Below are 7,600 nucleotides of genomic sequence, written 5' to 3'. Positions count from 1 at the left end.
AATTTTTCAGGTATGTTCTTTTCATGTTAACTAATATGTAATGATAAACAATATAATCGTTCTGTAATTATGTTATTACTACATGTATTTATATATAAATGGTCTTGAACAAAAAAAATTTTTAAGAACATTACTTTCATAATTCTATAGACATGTCACGTCCACAATAAGGCTTAAAAAGAATAGTAAAACGTTTATTCAGGTGTATATTAAGATAAAAAAAAATTCAAGTCTGCAGCTTTTATCATTTAACATTGTAATTGACAATTTGGTTAATTAACGTTTATGCTTTCCCCTAAATCAAAAACATTAGATGTATTAAAGTCTGCATGACTAGAATAAATAAACTTCATGGAATACCGTAAATGAATCAAAATATACCATGCTATTTCGACCCTGTCTTTTGTGAGAGATTTTTTACTCTTGAATGTCTTTAAATCATCACTGCATGTATTTTTCGTCGATAATATAACCAAGCGTCAAATATAAACGAAAACTGCTAACATACATTAATATAGTTTCCAACAAATCTAAGTTTCGTCTATTTTTCTTTAATTTTTATTGCTGGGTATCGTATCGATACATCTACATATGCATTGCTTTCTTACGTGTCTGAAATGTAGCTTTATCTTGTAAACATTGATAAATGTTAGCTTTATGCGATTATTCAGATATGAAAATTGGCAGATTTACCACTATATGTCGCTTCTTTTATTAACGGTGATTGCGAACATTGCATGATTTAGAATTCTTAAGTTTACAAAAGAGCATAAGCAAATATGCTTTGTTATATTTATTTACTTTCTCAAAGGAATACTGAGCAGATATTATAACATATAAAGTAGCTCATCTACCATCTGTGTGCTTACTAACTGCTTCTTAACATGCGCATCAACTGAACAACTCAATAAAGATTTAAAACAAACTAAACCAGAATTGGTCTCTGAAACGAACATTCAAACAAAATAATCATTATTCAAAGTTATCAACTGGCTCTCAAAATCAATACAAATGTCATCGGCAGCAATTTATATGTTTGAAGGCCTAAGTAGTCAGGTCAGAGCCAGTGCAGGATTAGGTACTAGTTGTGGAGGTCAAAATATTTGACCTATTGACCTTAGAATTGTATGGTTTCTTTTGCAAGCTATGACCAATCTTAATAGTCAACAAAAAATTTACGACGGTGATAAATGCATTTTCTACTTAATTTTAGAAGAAAATAAAAAAGTATGTAGTCTTGTCCACGGGTACATTGTCTTTTGACCAGCTGTCTGAAAAATGACTGCGGGCCATTTTCCTTGACCCTTTTCCACAACCAATCGTATGATTCTAGCCACAAATGCTTTTTATTTATTTTTGGACCAACATTGTTTTTTGGACTGACAGATGAACCGAGTGACATTCAGCAAGGCCTTGAATACAGGCAAACTTATTAAAGGACTCTAGAAAAGAGTAAGCACGTTGTTTCTGTGCGCTTTTTCAAATGGAACTTTATGTTTGATGTATGTGCATCTGTTTCAAAAGAGTGATGACGCATCATTAGAAATTTAATATAGTGACGAAATGATATCACATAAATGCAAGTTTTCCTGTTTTTGTATGGGGTCTTCCTAGGCTCCTTGCCGCTTGTTCTTGATGTTAGGTCGTGTAGGGGTTACGCTCATTAAACGCCACTTTTCCTTGTTGATCTTGTTTATCATATTTCACGTAGTCACCTTAGTATCCGAGTCTTATGTTAATTTGAATATAACGCATTATTTACTGCGGAATGACACGCTATATTTAGCGAAATTCTTGAAACAAAGCGATCCCTCGGAAGCATTAATCACAACAAAATTACATAAGAATTGCAGACTCTGTTTGATTGAGTCTCTGCATGAGAGATAATGAATAACTGCAACATCCCTCATGCCCCTTAGCACCGGCTTGAGCGGTACTCAATTCTCAACACTTACAGTGCTGGCATCAATGATCCCGAAGGACCAGAAAAATATAACAACACTAAAGTGAAGTATGGGGCAACTTTTTACAGCTGCCACACGGCACTTGACACCTGCTGTTGTGAAGTATAAAATTATGGAAACAAAGTGATCCCATGGAAGCATTAATCACAACAAAATTACAAGAGAATTTCAGACTCGGTTTGATTGAGTCTGTACATGAGGGATAATGAATAAATGCAACATCCCTCACGCCCCTAGGTATAACTATACTTAGTTGTTTAGGAAAGCTATTAACTAATATCTTAAATGAGCAACTCAATGCTTATGCTTACTAAGAATGTCACAATCTGCTTAATGAGGAACAAGCGGGCTTTCGTAAACAATATGATGTCTATAAAAAAAAACGTTATATTCTATAAAAATAACACATCTATGGCACAAACTATTGTCGCATAATATTGACGGTAAATGTTTAAAGACAATCTATAATATGTATGATAAAGTACAGTTAATAATGAATTGTCAGATTTTTTAGTAGTAACACCGGTGCACGCCGAGGAGAAAATTTGTCTCCAATATTGTTTTATTTATACTTAAATGACCTAACCCAGTGTCTGTCTTCCAGTATGAAAGGGTTGTCTACTATTTCTAGTGCAACTGTTTATTGTCTTAGTGATGATACTGTTGATGTTTACCTAAAATTATACCTGCTATTATATGCTGATGATACAATTTTATTAGCTGAAAACAAATTAGATCTACAGAATGCTCTTAATGCCATGTATGATTATTGTAAATTATGGGATCTGACTGTCAATGAGGATAAGACGAAAATAGTGGTTTTTACTTACAATGGTTAACAGTTAGTAACTGTAGAAAGTTTCGCATACTTATGTGTATTATTTAATTTCAATGGCAAATTTGGAAAAGCCAAGAAAAACTTGTTGACCAGGCTGGAAGAGCTATGTTTTCTGTTACTAAAAAAGCTAGAAAACTGTTCTTACCCATATCTGTTCAATTGCATATGTTTAACACTATTGTTGTACCTATTTTATTATATGGTTGTGAGGTTTGGGGTATAGAGAATGTACAAATTATTGAGCAACTAAAGTTACGCTTTTGTAAAGTCATACTTAATCTAAAAAGGTCTACGCCCAATTGTATGATATATGGGGAAACAGGACTTTGTCCTCTAGTACTGCATGTTAAAACAAGAATATTGTGTTATTGGAGTAAGTTGATAACCTCAAAAAATGATAAAATATGTAAAATATTGTATAATACAGTTCTTTCTTTACATGTTAATAATGGCATGACTTCTCCTTGGATCTCATTTGTAAAAAATACTCTTGATAAGCTTGGCTTATCAGACTATTTTTGCAATCAATATATTGGTAACTTAAATAGTTTTAAAACTATTGTGAAACAGAGATTGAAAGACCAGTTCTTACAGAACTGGAAAGGAACCATAAATGAATTCTCTAAATGTTTAAATTATCGTGTGTATGTCTCAACCACCAACTTCCTCAAATGGAATAATATCCACAAATGGCATTACAATCATACTTATCCAAAACGTTTGTGAAACTGTAATGAAAAGCAAATAATGAATACTCACGTAAGTGCTAGATATACAAAAATGGTAAAAACTATGTTAGCCATATAAAGGATTTCTTTAAAAAGAATCTTTTAAAGAAATAAAAATAATTTACCAAAGTGTCATTTACGTTAATTTAAATACAGACAAAGTCTACCAATCTGAAGAGAAACAAAAAACATGGTTACTCCTAAAAACATATGTTATAAGATAATGACTGTAACATCTTATTAGTATGCGATATGATTTTGGCATTCATTTAACAAATGATAATTAGAGAAATAATTTATGGGTGCAATTATACATATTCTTTTAATACCTAATTTTGAAATGCAATTAGATCAGAAATAAATATAAGTCAATATACATTGATCATTTCCCAGTAGAAATTGAGATTTTTAGATGTAAATGTTTGTATATGTTACTTAAATATCTTACAAAATTTCCATAAATATTCTAAGGAACTCAACAATGTTCAATATAATTATACAGACATTAAGATTTTTTTTTAATTCGGTAATGTTTGTACAAATTTAAGACGTATAAAAAGAATGTAATTGTGATTAAGCTGTATAAAAAGTATGTAATTGTTATTAAGCTCTAGACAGAAAGTTCGTACATATTGGTTCACTCTTAGTAATCAATCATTGTATTCAGAAACCACTTTTGAAAAAATTAATAAGTACCTATAAATTTTACAAACTTTATTAAAAGGTTGGCTGTTTATTTTTTAAATCACATATGTCTCATTTTTTCTTCATACACTCTGTTCTATATCACATACAAAACTTAAGGATTACAAATCTTTGTTAAAACAAGACAAAAGAAAACTTAACTATATGATTCAGGGAATAAAATAGTTATAAGATAGATACTTATACATCATTTTATTGTCACCTGTAGTATCAATAAATGTAGACGAAGGTAAACGACTTTATAATTAAAATGATTTATAATTTTAACTTTACCCGAATTATGATTCATCCAGACAAAGACAATACCAAATAAAATTTAGTAAAATATCTTTAACCATATAGTTTTCAAACATATTGCAATTGATATAATATGAAGTAATTAGTATCTTGAAATTAAAAACTTAGAATAAAAGTGTGTATACATTAAACTGATCAGAAATAAGTTTCATCACTCTACAAACTAACTACACGTAATCTCAGTTTATCTTGCTGGCATCTGTTATCTATTTTCATTTATTTTAGTTTCTCATTTTGTTTAAGAAAAATGATGTTAAATTTCTTAAACAATTTCTTTTTGTTAAGAAATTCAATTTACATTGGCCAAATGTTATGTTTATTTTAGATGTTAACCTTTTTCATTTTTTACACTTGCAATGTCACCACCAAAATAGGGATGATGAAAGAAAGTTATTTAAATATCATATTTAACACAGAGAAAATGAAAAAATGAAACTGTCTTATTTATAAAGAAGATATTGGATGAGTGAACGTTCAATACTGCATAGAACAATTTGAATAAATGATATATATTATGCGGACCATAGGCAAGCATTTTATTAATTGATTCAAATAGTTCAATAAATCAAGTGATGGTGCTATAAATCACATACCTAAAAGTAACCATTTTTTTCAGGTTAAACAATCTTTTTTTTTCTTCATTGCTGTGCCTAAACTGTGACGCTGCCATTAAGCGCGTTTTTAAGCTTTGATTGTTTAACACAAGTGTCGTCATAAACGCGGCACATGCTTGTGATAGTATGTTTTAATAAATTCGATAATTCAAGGGGGAGAATCACGCCGTTCGTTACCCAAACAAACAAGATGGCGGATGCAGCCAAAAAGTAGGTTTTTCTCTTTTTTCTCTGAAATTCGTGATGTTCTAATGTAAAGGTACATATAACAACCTTCTACACATTTTTCCTGGCACACAGGATGTTATTTCATGTTGTTTCGTCCCGTACTTCATCTGAAATGCGCGTCACCAGATTCGAAGCGAGAGAATTTTCCACCGGTTTGATCGTGGTAACGTACGGCTTTTTCTCTCAAATTCACTGTTTCTTTTACATATATGTATATTAACTGAAACCACTGACTTTAAAAAGTTGTAATATGTTGTCAATTTAGCAATCATGCCAATTCTGGCTAGATTTACTGCTGTAAATATTAATATCTGGCATTTTCCGGAAATGATAACGTATGGCGCACAAAATATCAATGTTAACGTACGGCGCATTTTACTACTTGGTGGATTTCCATTTGTCCAATCAGCTGATAATGAATTATTTTTATGTAGGAAATGATAAATATCTGAAAAAAATGTTGGTCCGGTCAGAAAAAATTATTTGAACAATGCTGTACTATCGGAAATAGCTGGAAAAATCTTTCTAGCTGGTGGCATAATATATATTCGTTGTTAATATACCAATTAAAACACACGTGTATAGTTTGAGAATATTTTGTATAAAATGCAGAATGGGAAGAAAAGTCTAAACTTTAAGGAAACATTTGTGTGTTGTTGTCTTTACATTGTTGTGCGATAATTATGGTCTTATCCAATAATTGGAAAGAAGAAACGCATTCAGCAGAGCAAAAATGTTAAAAAGGTACGGACGGCTTGATATATTTTCTTTTCCAAAGAAAAAGTCTAAAATCATTCCTAACAAATTTCTGATAAGGAAATCTTAATATTTGAACCCCTCAACATTTACAAAACGAAAATTGATTGCGACTAGCTTACACCCAGATGAGATGAGCCTGTGTTTATTCAATATGGTCGCTCATTGAAAGAAAAATACATAACAGAGAAAAATGAATGAATGTAGGTTCTATAATGAGTTTATTGAATGAGTTAGAAAATAATGTTATGCGAAAAACTTAATTGAATTTAGTAAATAAAAAAAATTCTGTTTATTAGACGGGCGGTTAATATTGAAACGCTACCATTTAGCGTGACGTTGTGAGATATAATTACGCGACATAGCCTCAGAGTTTTTTTATTATAGTAGACAGTAGACATTTTATTTTATTCCATTTGGCTTTAGAGCCAATGAGGACATAAAACATGCATAATAACGAACAGTTCATATAAACATGTAACCCTTTCCATTATGAGCATATTGTGAAAAATGGCCGTTTTTTATTGAAAAGCCTCCTGTTACAAGTTCAAACTGCTATGAAACTTTGAAAAAATGTTTCAATACTAATCAAACTTGGCACAAATGTTGACAGGACCATTGCCTTTGTAACGACATGCTCAGTCTAAAAATTTCCTGTTACCATGGCAACATGGGGACATCTCAAAATTGCCATTAATCACGATTTTGCCTTGAGTTTTTTCATCAAAATTTATTTCAAAGTGCTGCAACTTCTCAAGGGATTGAGATAGAGTCAAAGGCTTTTCAGCGTTGGTTACACGTTACCTTATGATCGACCTAGGGTCATTTTTAGCCTCTCGCAAGTCCAAAATTTTCTTGGCGATGAGGGGGACTACCGCCCCTCTTCAAACCCCCCAAACAGAAGGGGGCACATTCCCCTTCTGGCAACCCCCTGATATATCTTTTGGATGGGGGCGCGCCGAAAAAGGGCTCACTTTTTAGCAACGTTTCTCAAACGAAAACATGTGTTTGGGGTCCAAAAAGGACATTTTTTCACTGAGGCCTAAAAGGGGGGTCGAAAGTGTGTTGTTTCGCGTATATATGAGGTAAAGGGGTAAATACCAGCCGGAATTTTCTGAAGGAGTAACATTATGAATATTTTCAAAATTGATCTTTAAACCAGTAACTTATAGGTCTCTTGTATTTACATATACATACACACGTATACATGTACATACATACAAAAAGCATACATTACATGAGCTATTAATGCAAAATTGTTGTATATAAATCGATTTTTAACACAGAAACGCAATTAACCGTTGTTTATACATATATCCTAAAAAAATGAAGGTCCCTTCGCATCAATTGCGGATTTCATAATTGTAAATAAAAGGAACGTCATAAGTTGATCAAAACAATTACATGCAAGAATTTGCCTATCATATTCTGGCGTTTTTTTCCACAAACGCCCCAACAAAAACAATAATT

This window comes from Ruditapes philippinarum, unplaced genomic scaffold, assembly GCF_026571515.1.
Source record: "Ruditapes philippinarum isolate M1 unplaced genomic scaffold, ASM2657151v2 ctg3883_1_1_1_1, whole genome shotgun sequence".
NCBI lineage: Eukaryota > Metazoa > Mollusca > Bivalvia > Venerida > Veneridae > Ruditapes > Ruditapes philippinarum.
Note: the sequence above shows the minus strand (reverse complement) of the source record.